A 12,677-nucleotide genomic window follows, 5' to 3' on the forward strand; every position below is an offset into this window, starting at 1 on the left:
ACAGCTGCTTCCAAAGGGACGGGGGTCGTAAACAGCCGTCGCCTATGATTACAAAACAATTCAAAAGAAAAGGTCGGTTCAAATAAAAAATGTTAGGCTTCTTCTTGTGGTTTATAAATGTTTTTTATGGTATCGGCCCTTCTCATCGTTCAGATTTGCTTACACTAATTGTCAGGTTCAAACACAGATGATATCTATTAAAACAGGACAAGAAGCAAAGAATCAAACAGAGACATAATTCAATTTGGCTCAGTGAGGAGAAACGTGAACATCTGTACCCTTGTACAGTGTCATCAGGCCCCGCCAAAAGGTTGCACGCCTCCTTCTTTTATTTGGACCTTCCCTGGCTTACCACATGGCAACAGCTGCTTCCAAAGGGACGGGGGTCGTAAACAGCCGTCGCCTATGATTACAAAACAGTTCAAAAGAAAAGGTCGGTTCAAATAAAAAATGTTAGGCTTCTTCTTGTGGTTTATAAATGTTTTTTATGGTATCGGCCCTTCTTATCGTTCAGATTTGCTTACACTAATTGTCAGGAAACCCTGATGATATCTATTAAAACAGGACAAGAAGAAAATAATCAAATAGAGACATAATTCAATTTGGCTCAGTGAGGAGAAACGTGTACATCTGTACCCTTGAACAGTGTCATCAGGCTCCGCCAAAAGGTTGCACGCCTCCTTCTTTTATTTGGACCTTCCCTGGCTTACCACATGGCAACAGCTGCTTCCAAAGGGACGGGGGTCGTAAACAGCCGTCGCCTATGATTACAAAACAATTCAAAAGAAAAGGTCGGTTCAAATAAAAAATGTTAGGCTTCTTCTTGTGGTTTATAAATGTTTTTTATGGTATCGGCCCTTCTTATCGTTCAGATTTGCTTACACTAATTGTCAGGAAACCCTGATGATATTTATTAAAACAGGACAAGAAGAAAATAATCAAATAGAGACATAATTCAATTTGGCTCAGTGAGGAGAAACATGTACATCTGTACCCTTGTACAGTGTCATCAGGCTCCGCCAAAAGATTGCACGCCTCCTTCTTTTATTTGGACCTTCCCTTACCACAGTGGTTCTCAAATGGGGGTACGCGTACCCCTGGGGGTACTTGAAGGTATGCCAAGGGGTACGTGAGTTTTTTTTTTAAATATTCTAAAAATAGCAACAATTCAAAAATCCTTTATAAATATAAATAAAAACATTTCTTTTTTTTCCAAATATTTTGCACCGTTATACAATTTAATAAATCAGAAACTAATAACATTGTGCTGTATTTTACTTCTTTATCTCTTTTTTTCAACCACAAATGCTTTGTTCTGATTAGGGGGTACTTGAATTAAAAAAATGTTCACAGGGGGTACATCACTGAAAAAAGGTTGAGAACCACTGCCTTACCACATGGCAACAGCTGCTTCCAAAGGGACGGGGGTCGTAAACAGCCGTCGCCTTTGATTACAAAACAGTTCAAAAGAAAAGGTCGGTTCGAATAAAAAAATGTTAGGCTTCTTCTTGTGGTTTATAAATGTTTTTTATGGTATCGGCCCTTCTTATCGGTCAGATTTGTTTACACTAAGCCCTGAGCAGGAGACGAGAAGATTAAACAATGTTACACGTTACACAGTATCACACAGATTTACACAATTTTGGCATGTTACTCAGCGTGACACAGTGCAACACAATTTGACATGTTACACGGTGTTACACAGCGTTACGTGGCGTTACACAGTGTTACACAATTTGACATGTTACAGAGCATTACAGAGCGTTGCAGAGCGTTACAGAGTGTTACGCAGCGTTATGCAGCCTTACATAATTTGACATGTTGCGCAGCGTTACACAGCGCTACACAGTGCTACACAGTGTTACGAGACGTTACACAACGTTACACAACTTCCAAAACGGTTGGTAGGGTTTCCATTCACCGTCTCATTGATCTTATCGTACAGTCAAACTTTATGTTAGGGGACCAAGGAAACATGGAAGGAAGGAAGGAAGGAGGGAGGGAAAGGAACAAAGGAAGAAAAGAAGGGTGTGAAGGCAGGAATGAGTTAAAGGTTGAAGGAAGGAAGGATTATAGGAAGAAAGGAACAGAGGAAGGAATGAACAAAGGAAGGAAGGAATGAGTTAAGGATTGAAGGAAGGAAGGAAGAATTATAGGAAGAAAGGAAGAAAGGAATGAGTTAAGGGTTGAAAGAAGGAAGGAAGGATTATAGGAAGGAAGGAAGAAAGGAATGAACAAAGGAAGGAAGGAATGAGTTAAGGGTTGAAGGAAGGAAGGAAGGAAGGAAGGAAGGAAAGACCAGTGTTGGGACTAACACGTTACAAAGTAACGCGTTACTGTAACGCCGTTAGTTTCGGCGGTAACTAGTAATCTAACGCGTTATTTTTTTTATATTCAGTAACTCAGTTACCGTTACTACATGATGCGTTACTGCGTTATTTTACGTTACTTTTTATGTAGTATAAGGTTGCTGTGCTGTGTCATCGTTCTGATTCTTCTTGTGTCACAAGCCAGAGAAGAGAGAGAGACATGCGCTCTGTGTGGGTGTGTCTGAGTGTGAGTGTGGGGAGCGAGGGGGGGGGGGGGGGGGCGTGTCTGATCATGGCGGAGCCAGAAGTCGAGTTTGATAACATGGAGACATTTTCACTACTTTTCTTTTGTCAAGCACAAAGAAAATAACATTTTAGTTAAATGTAAATTGTGCTTTGGATCAAAGATGCCATCTACTGCCCAAAACAGCAATTCAAATCTGCTGAAACAAGCTACATAGCAACATGCTTCGACGAAGCTAGTAAAGAGAGACAGAGACTCTGATGCCACTTCACCTCCACCACCACCACCACCATTCACCGCTGAAGGTACACACACTCTGTCAATCAATGTTCCCTCTAATTGTTCATGTGTGAGCAAATGCAAAAAGTCCCTGAGCATTGAGTGGAGTCCATGTGAGCAACTTTAGACGTGCACACTGTGGCTACACCAGCAGCACACCTGTCCCAAACCTCACTAAATAACAACTTACATCTCCATCCATCCATCCATTTTCTACCGCTTGTCCCTTTCGGGGTCGCTGGAGCCTATCTCAGCTGCATTCGGGCGGAAGGCAGGGTACACCCTGGACAAGTCCCCACCTCATCACAGGGCTAACACAGATAGACAGACAACATTCTCTTATTATTATAATCAAATGACAGCAGTCATTTCCATTTCTAATATAAGTGTTTAGGCCCACTTATAATGACAATAACAAAAAATATTGTTTTTCATGAACTGTGTACTTGTATTGTTTGTCTGGGTGGAGGTCCTGCTTTGGAAATAATTTGTACCCCTTTCAGACATTGCATTTAGTTCCCATTAAAACATTCACATGTTGCACAATGAGATGTAAGCAGGGGATCATGTGTACATTCCTGCAACTTCCTGTTTGTAAAAAATATATTTTTATTAGTATTTATTTAATATACTAACAGCATTTAATGATTAATATTTATAAATTAAGATTCCTAATAAATGACACTAGAATAAGCACACATTTGATTGGTAAATCATAGTGTAACGACCTGGAATGACACTTTATGTGTGGTGTTGGAGTTGTCCGACTTTTTGTGTGGCTGTAAACGCATCACTGGCTAAGTGCCATATGTGCAAGTGTTGGCGCACGTGAGAGAGCGAGCGGCTGCTGTTGATATAACAAAGTTGCTTTTGGTCTGGTTTGTACTGCAGAAAATGACCAGTTTTGCTAGATATCTTTTTTTTTACTAATGTTTTGGTGATGTGTTTATGGCCGACAGTAAAGAGTTTTGCTCAGTAAAGTGATGGATGGAATTCATGTCCTCAAAGCGTCTCGACAGACGTTACAATATTTGAACAATGATGACGAAAACGGTTTTCTCTGTCGTGTCCGTGTCGTGTCGAAAATTGTTATGCGCTTATTTTTTTATTTGATTTTGTGCATGGCATAGATTTGCCGTGCGCAGAGGACGCTTGAGCAGTGCGCAATTGCACATGCGCGCTCCTGAGAGGGAACGTTGCTGTCAATTCTCTTATATACTCTTTCATTCTAGACTTCTAGAGTGTTTGATTATCACATCACTCTAAATGTATAGACTATAAAGTTCACAAACATAAAGAGGGATCCTAGTGGGCCAGACCAATCTTTCCTTATCTCTAAACTAAAACTGGGGAAATGTGTAGTGTTCTGGGTTTCAGACATGATTTTGTATAAGAATTACTTGAGGAAGAAAATGCCTGGTTAGACTTTGTGTATGTAGTGTGTGCCTTTCTTGGTTTACATCTATGCTGTTATTATGCTGTTTGTTACTTATGTATGTTATGTTGCAGCTATTTAAAATAGTTTTGTCAATTTGTTCTGGCCAGAAACAAATTGGCCTTTGTAACATATCTTTGTCTTTGTGTGTTGTATGTAGACCACATGGCTTAGCAGAGTTGAGTGATGCAAATGCATGTCAAGTTGATCAACAGATTGTATTATTCTCCAGTGCAATAACAGTACTGAAATGAAGGCTAAAAGGGCATTAATTGGAGCTTTAAAAAAAAAGAAAAAAGAAGTAACTAAATAGTTACTTTTCACAGTAACGCATTACTTTTTGGTGTAAGTAACTGAGTTAGTAACTGAGTTACTTTTGAAATGAAGTAACTAGTAACTGTAACTAGTTACTGCTTTTCAGTAACTAACCCAACACTGGGAAAGACTATAGAAAGGAAGGAAGAAAGGAAGGAATGAAGGAACGAAGGAAGGAAGGAATGAGTTAAGGATTAAAGGAAGGAAGGATTATAGGATGGAAGGAAGGAATGAACAAAGGGGGGAATGAGTTAAGAATTGAAAAAAGGAAGCATTATAGGAAAGAAGTAATATAGGAAGGAAGGAAGGAAGGAACGAAGAAACGAACGAACGGACCAAAGGGGACCAAGGAAACATGGAAGGAAGGAAGGAAGGAGGGAGGGGAAGGAACAAAGGAAGAAAAGAAGGGTGTGAAGGTAGGAATGAGTTAAGGGTTGAAAGAAGGAAGGAAGGATTATAGGAAGGAAGGAAGAAAGGAATGAACAAAGGAAGTGTCAGAGTTTGTAGGACGCGAACCCCAAGATGCGGAGAAGGCGGAAGGCGTTATACGGGAAAACATGATTTAATGTTCGAAATAAAGTAAAAAAACACAAACTAGGAACAGGCAAAATGGAAACAGGAACCAGAAAACAGAAAAACTGGAAATAGCAAACGGCTAACAGGATCTGGCTAACAGGAAAACAAGAAGCTAGGAGAAACCAACCGTAAATAGCTATAAGGAACAGCTTACCGCTATGACGACAGCGACAAGGACAGGTAGACACTACAATGACAATCAGGTAGTGATGACAATGATCCAGCAGTGACTGGAGGGTAGGGCAGGTATAAATAGCAGCTGGCTGATTGACACCAGGTGTGGCCAGGTGCCAATCAGCCACAGCTGAGGGGACACAGCACTCAGGGAGACAAGTAGGAAATAAAGACAAAATAAAAGTGCTGGACAGAAAACTAAGACAAACTCAGAGAAAAAACTAACACAGTCAAACTGTCAGGGACAAGCCTGACAGTAGCCCCCTTTCCTATAACGGATACCAGACGTTCTAGAACCCCCCCCGCCCCACAAAAGTCCAAAGTCACGGGAGGGTGGAGGGAGGACAAGGAGGTGGGCCACCAGGCTAAGTGTCCCCGCAACCAGCGGGGAAGAGTTAGGTGGCGACGGCGAGTTGAACGCCGCCGCAATTGGCGAGGCGGCTCGTCCGCCGGTGTGGGAGAACCCACCGGAGACGATGGTGGCGCCCTCTGCTGGCCCACCGGAGAAGATGGCGGTGGCGCCCTCTGCTGGCCCACCGGGGAGGATGGCGGTGGCGCCCTCTGCTGGCCCACCGGGGAGGATGGCGGTGGCGCCCTCTGCTGGCCCACCGGGGAGGATGGCGGTGGCGCCCTCTGCTGGCCCACCGGGGAGGATGGCGGTGGCGCCCTCTGCTGCTGGCCCACCGGAGAAGAGGATGGTGGCGCCCTCTGCTGCTGGCCCACCGGAGAAGAGGATGGTGGCGCCCTCTGCTGCTGGCCCACCGGAGAAGAGGATGGTGGCGCCCTCTGCTGCTGGCCCACCGGAGAAGAGGATGGTGGCGCCCTCTGCTGCTGGCCCACCGGAGAAGAGGATGGTGGCGCCCTCTGCTGCTGGCCCACCGGAGAAGAGGATGGTGGCGCCCTCTGCTGCTGGCCCACCGGAGAAGAGGATGGTGGCGCCCTCTGCTGCTGGCCCACCGGAGAAGAGGATGGTGGCGCCCTCTGCTGCTGGCCCACCGGAGAAGAGGATGGTGGCGCCCTCTGCTGCTGGCCCACCGGAGAAGAGGATGGTGGCGCCCTCTGCTGCTGGCCCACCGGAGAGGAGGATGGTGGCGCCGTCTGCTGCTGGCCCACCGGAGAGGAGGATGGTGGCGCCGTCTGCTGCTGGCCCACCGGAGAGGAGGATGGTGGCGCCGTCTGCTGCTGGCCCACCGGAGAGGAGGATGGTGGCGCCGTCTGCTGCTGGCCCACCGGAGAGGAGGATGGTGGCGCCCTCTGCTGCTGGCCCACCGGAGAGGAGGATGGTGGCGCCCTCTGCTGCTGGCCCACCGGAGAGGAGGATGGTGGCGCCATCTGCTGCTGGCCCACCGGAGAGGAGGATGGTGGCGCCATCTGCTGCTGGCCCACCGGAGAGGAGGATGGTGGCGCCATCTGCTGCTGGCCCACCGGAGAGGATGGTGGTGCCATCTGCTGCTGGCCCACCGGACAGGATGGTGGTGCCGTAGGTTGTAGACCCACCGGACAGGATGGTGGTGCCGTAGGTTGTAGACCCACCGGAGTGCATGGTGGCGTCTGCCGGCCCACCGGAGTGCATGGTGGCGTCTGCCGGCCCACCGGAGTGCATGGTGGCGTCTGCCGGCCCACCGGAGTGCATGGTGGCGTCTGCCGGCCCACCGGAGTGCATGGTGGCGGAGAGGAGGAGGATGGTGGCGTCTGCCGGCCCACCGGAGTGCATGGTGGCGTCTGCCGGCCCACCGGAGTGCATGGTGGCGTCTGCCGGCCCACCGGAGTGCATGGTGGCGCCGTAGGTTGCAGACCCACCGGAGATGATGGCGCCGTCTCTTGCAGACCCACTGGGGCGAGAAGTAGCTGTGCCTCCCCAGCTGCACTGCTACGCATAGCCCCTCCCCCAAGGGACGGATCCCAGACGTCCCCAGATAGGACCACAGACGACAGGGTTGGGTGGGAGAGGGCTTGAAAAGCGGCCGAACTTTTCTTCAGATTAGCCATTAAGTCCAAAGCTTTGTTAAGCCTCTCCGCCATGGACATCTCTGCGAGATTCGAATTTGGCTGGATCATTATGTCAGAGTTTGTAGGACGCGAACCCCAAGATGCAGAGAAGGCGGAAGGCGTTATACGGGAAAACATGATTTAATGTTCGAAATAAAGTTAAAAAAACACAAACTAGGAACAGGCAAAATGGAAACAGGAACCAGAAAACAGAAAAACTGGAAATAGCAAACGGCTAACAGGATCTGGCTAACAGGAAAACAAGAAGCTAGGAGAAACCAACCGTAAATAGCTATAAGGAACAGCTTACCGCTATGACGACAGCGACAAGGACAGGTAGACACTACAATGACATCGGCAATGACAATCAGGTAGTGATGACAATGATCCAGCAGTGACTGGAGGGTAGGGCAGGTATAAATAGCAGCTGGCTGATTGACACCAGGTGTGGCCAGGTGCCAATCAGCCACAGCTGAGGGGACACAGCACTCAGGGAGACAAGTAGGAAATAAAGACAAAATAAAAGTGCTGGACAGAAAACTAAGACAAACTCAGAGAAAAAACTCAAACACAGTCAAACTGTCAGGGACAAGCCTGACAGGAAGGAAGAAAGTAATGAGTTATGGGTTGAAAGAAGGAAGGAATGATTATAGGAAGGAAGGAAGAAAGGAATGAACAAAGGAAGGAAGGAATGAGTTAAGGGTTGAAGGAAGGAAGGAAGGAAGGAAAGACTATGGAAAGAAAGGAAGGAATGAAGGAACAAAGGAAGGAAGGAATGAGTTAAGGATTAAAGGAAGGAAGGATTATAGGATGGAAGGAAGGAATGAACAAAGGGGGGAATGAGTTACGAATTGAAGGAAGGAAGTATTATAGGAAAGAAGTAATATAGGAAGGAAGGAAGGAAGGAAGGAAGGAAGGAACGAACGAACGGACCAAGGGGACCAAGGAAACATGGAAGGAAGGAAGGAAGGAGGGAGGGGAAGGAACAAAGGAAGAAAAGAAGGGTGTTAAGGTAGGAATGAGTTAAGGGTTGAGAGAAGGAAGGAAGGATTATAGGAAGGAAGGAAGAAAGGAATGAACAAAGGAAGGAAGGAAGGAATGAACAAAGGAAGGAAGGAAGGAATGAGTTAAGGATTGAAAGAAGGAAGGAAGGATTATAGGAAGGAAGGAAGAAAGGAATGAACAAAGGAAGGAAGGAAGGAATGAGTTAAGGGTTGAAAGAAGGAAGGAAGGATTATAGGAAGGAAGGAAGAAAGGAATGAACAAAGGAAGGAAAGAAGGAATGAGTTAAGGGTTGAAAGAAGGAAGGAAGGATTATAGGAAGGAAGGAAGAAAGGAATGAACAAAGGAAGGAAGGAATGAGTTAAGGGTTGAAGGAAGGAAGGAAAGACTATGGAAAGGAAGGAATGAAGGAACGAAGGAAGGAAGGAATGAGTTAAGGATTAAATGAAGGAAGGATTATAGGATGGAAGGAAGGAATGAACAAAGGGGGAATGAGTTAAGAATTTAAGGAAGGAAGTATTATAGGAAAGAAGTAATATAGGAAGGAAGGAAGGAAGGAAGGAACGAACGAACGAACGGACCAAGGGGACCAAGGGGACCAAGGAAACATGGAAGGAAGGAAGGAAGGAGGGAGGGGAAGGAACAAAGGAAGAAAAGAAGGGTGTGAAGGTAGGAATGAGTTAAGGGTTGAAAGAAGGAAGGAAGGATTATAGGAAGGAAGGAAGAAAGGAATGAACAAAGGAAGGAAGGAAGGAATGAGTTAAGGATTGAAGGATGGATGGAAGGGAGGAAGGAAGGAAGGAAGGAAGGAAGGAAGGAAAGAAGGAACGAAGGAAAGAAGGAATGAGTTAAGAATTGAAGGAAGGAAGTATTATAGGAAAGAAGTAATATAGGAAGGAAGGAACAAAGGAACGAACAAACGAACAAACGGACCAAGGGGACCAAGGAAACATGGAAGGAAGGAAGGAAGGAGGGAGGGGAAGGAACAAAGGAAAAAAAGAAGGGTGTGAAGGCAGGAATGAGTTAAGGTTTGAAAGAAGGAAGGAAGGATTATAGGAAGGAAGGAAGGAAGGAAGGAAGGAATGAACAAAGGAAGGAAGGAAGGAATGCGTTAAGGGTTGAAGGAAGGAAGGAAGGAAGAAAGGAATGAGTTAAGGATTAAAGGAAGGAAGGATTATAGGAAGGAAGGAAGGAATGAACGAAGGGGGGAATGAGTTAAGAATTGAAGGAAGAAAGTATTATAGGAAAGAAGTAATATAGGAAGGAAGGAACGAAGAAACGAACGCCCAAGGGGACCAAGGAAGGAAGGAAGGAGGGAGGGGAAGGAACAAAGGAAGAAAAGAAGGGTGTGAATGAAGGAATGAGTTAAGGGTTGAAGGAAGGAAGGAAGGAGGGAAGGATTGAAGGAAGGAAGGATTATAGGAAGAAAGGAAGTAATGAATGAACAAAGGAAGGAAGGAAAGAATGAGTTAAGGGTTGAAGGAAGGAACAAAGGATTATAGGAAGGAAAAAAGGAATGAGTTAAGGGTTGAAGGAAGGATTATAGAAAGGAAGGAAGAAAGGAAGGAATGAAGGAACGAAGGAAGGAAGGAATGAGTTAAGGATTGAAGGAATGAAGGATTATAGGAAGGTAGGAAGGAATGAACAAAGGGGGTATGAGTTAAGAATTGAAGGAAGTATTATAGGAAAGAAGGAATATAGGAAGAAAGGACGTGTCACACAACTCATCTCATATCGCACACCAGGACGACTACACAACTCATCTCAGAAGGCGGGCTCACATTACACCAGTTTTAAAATCTGGGCACCGTGTGTCCCAGGATCAATGTTAGGCTTCTTCTTGTTGTTTATAAATGTTTTTTTATGGTATCGGCCCTTCTTATCGTTCAGATTTGCTTACACTAAGCCCTGAGCAGGAGACGAGAAGATTAAACAATGTTACACGTTACACAGTATCACACAGAGTTACACAATTTGGCATGTTACTCAGCGTTACACAGTGTTACACAATTTGACACGTTACACGGTGTTACACAGCGTTATGTGGCATTACACAGTGTTACACAATTTGACACGTTACACAGTGTTACACAGCGTTATGTGGCGTTACACAGTGCTACACAACTTGACACGTTACACGGTGTTACACAGCGTTACGTGGCGTTACACAGTGCTACACAACTTGACACGTTACACGGTGTTACACAGCGTTACGTGGCGCTACACAGTGTTACACAACTTGACACGTTACACGGTGTTACACAGCGTTACGTGGCGTTACACAGTGTTACACAACTTGACACGTTACACTGTGTTACACGGCGTTACGTGGCGTTACACAGTGTTACACAACTTGACACGTTACATGGTGTTACACGGCGTTACGTGGCGTTACACAGTGCTACACAACTTGACACGTTACACGGTGTTACACAGCGTTACGTGGCGTTACACAGTGCTACACAACTTGACACGTTACACGGTGTTACAAAGCGTTACGTGGCGTTACACAGTGCTACACAACTTGACACGTTACACGGTGTTACACAGCGTTACATGGCGTTACACAGTGTTACACAACTTGACACGTTACACGGTGTTACACAGCGTTACGTGGCGTTACACAGTGTTACACAACTTGACACGTTACACGGTGTTACACAGCGTTACGTGGCGTTACACAGTGTTACACAACTTGACACGTTACACGGTGTTACACAGCGTTACGTGGCGTTACACAGTGTTACACAACTTGACACGTTACACGGTGTTACACAGCGTTACGTGACGTTACACAGTGTTACACAGCGTTACGTGGTGTTACACAGTGTTAAACAACTTGACACATTACACGGTGTTACACAGCGTTAAGTGGCGTTACACAGTGTTACACAACTTGACACGTTACACGGTGTTACACGGTGTTACACAGCGTTACGCGGCGTTACACAGTGTTACACAACTTGACACGTTACACGGTGTTACACAGCGTTACGTGGCGTTACACAGTGTTACACAATTTGACATGTTACAGGGCATTACAGAGCGTTACAGGGCGTTACAGGGCGTTACACAGCGTTACGCAGCGTTACATAATTTCAAGATTCAAGATGCTTTATTATTGTCCATTCTTTAACATGTACAAGACACATAAGAACTGAAATTACATTTTCGGCACAGTCCCACTGAGAGCAGACATACGTTACAAGGGAGGCAAGACGGGACCGCCACGGCGCTCCTCAAAAAAGGTGGGAAAAAGGTGACATTGGGAAAGGAGGAAGAGTAAAAAAGTATCAGTCTAAGGCTGGACCCTCGGGAGGGGTCCAGCCTGAGTCCAAGGAAAAAACCTCACATAGCATAGCACACATAAACATGATACATGTAATCACAACAACTCGCAACAGAGGGGGGGGTGCCCTGGAGGCCGGCTGCCGCTATAAAGCGCTACTCAGCCGTCCACAACCCTGAAGAGGAATTAAGCAGTGGTGAAGGCGTTGATTGAGGGACGGGCCGGTGCGTACATGTATGCCCAATTAACTTGGGTGTGATGTTGAAATGTTTTTGTGGACTGGGGCCGATCTCAAAGTTCGACACCAGGTGTTATTGAAAAAAGGAAGGTCAAAAGCGTCCATCGTTGAGGAGTCCTCGGGGGAGTTTTTCAGAACAGCCTGATCCTGATAGCTTCAAGGCCATTCGAGGGAGTCAAATCGTAGATTAAGATGTTGTTTTCTTCGAGCAGTCAAAACAATGACATTCCTTCTCTGTATCCGTGCTGGTTCTCTCAAGTTCAATTTAATTCTTCCTTCTCAGCAAGCTTCTCCATGATGAGATCCATTTTGGGATTCAAATCAGAAATCGCCACAGTCTGTGTTCCCACAGCCCGACCCAATCCTTCCATTGCGATGAACAGCCGTTGGGCTCCTTGAGTGGCTGGCATCGTCTTTCGAATTTGACGATACACCAGAGCAATGCCCAGCCCAATCAGCAGGTGCCCCGCGATCACGGTTCCAAATAGGTAGATGTCTTCCACGTCCTCGATGGAAAGGACTGAGAGGCACATGATTCTCCATTTATCCCATGAGTCTCTCACGTACCCCGCAGCAATGGTTCCATCAGGGCAGCCAGGCTCCCCCGAACCTCTCTTCCTTGTCGAAAAGACTTTGTCAATTGCGTCGAGAGTCCAGCTGATCATATCCATGTCTGATGTTTAGATTTGAGGACAGCGCAGCGTTACACAATGCTACACAGTGTTACACAGTGTTACACAACATTACACAAATGTTACACAACCTCCAAAAACGGTTGGGTAGGGTTTTCATTCACCGTCTCATTGATCTTATCGTACAGTCAAACT

Source organism: Nerophis lumbriciformis, linkage group LG18, assembly GCF_033978685.3.
Source record: "Nerophis lumbriciformis linkage group LG18, RoL_Nlum_v2.1, whole genome shotgun sequence".
Classification (NCBI taxonomy): Eukaryota; Metazoa; Chordata; class Actinopteri; order Syngnathiformes; family Syngnathidae; genus Nerophis; species Nerophis lumbriciformis.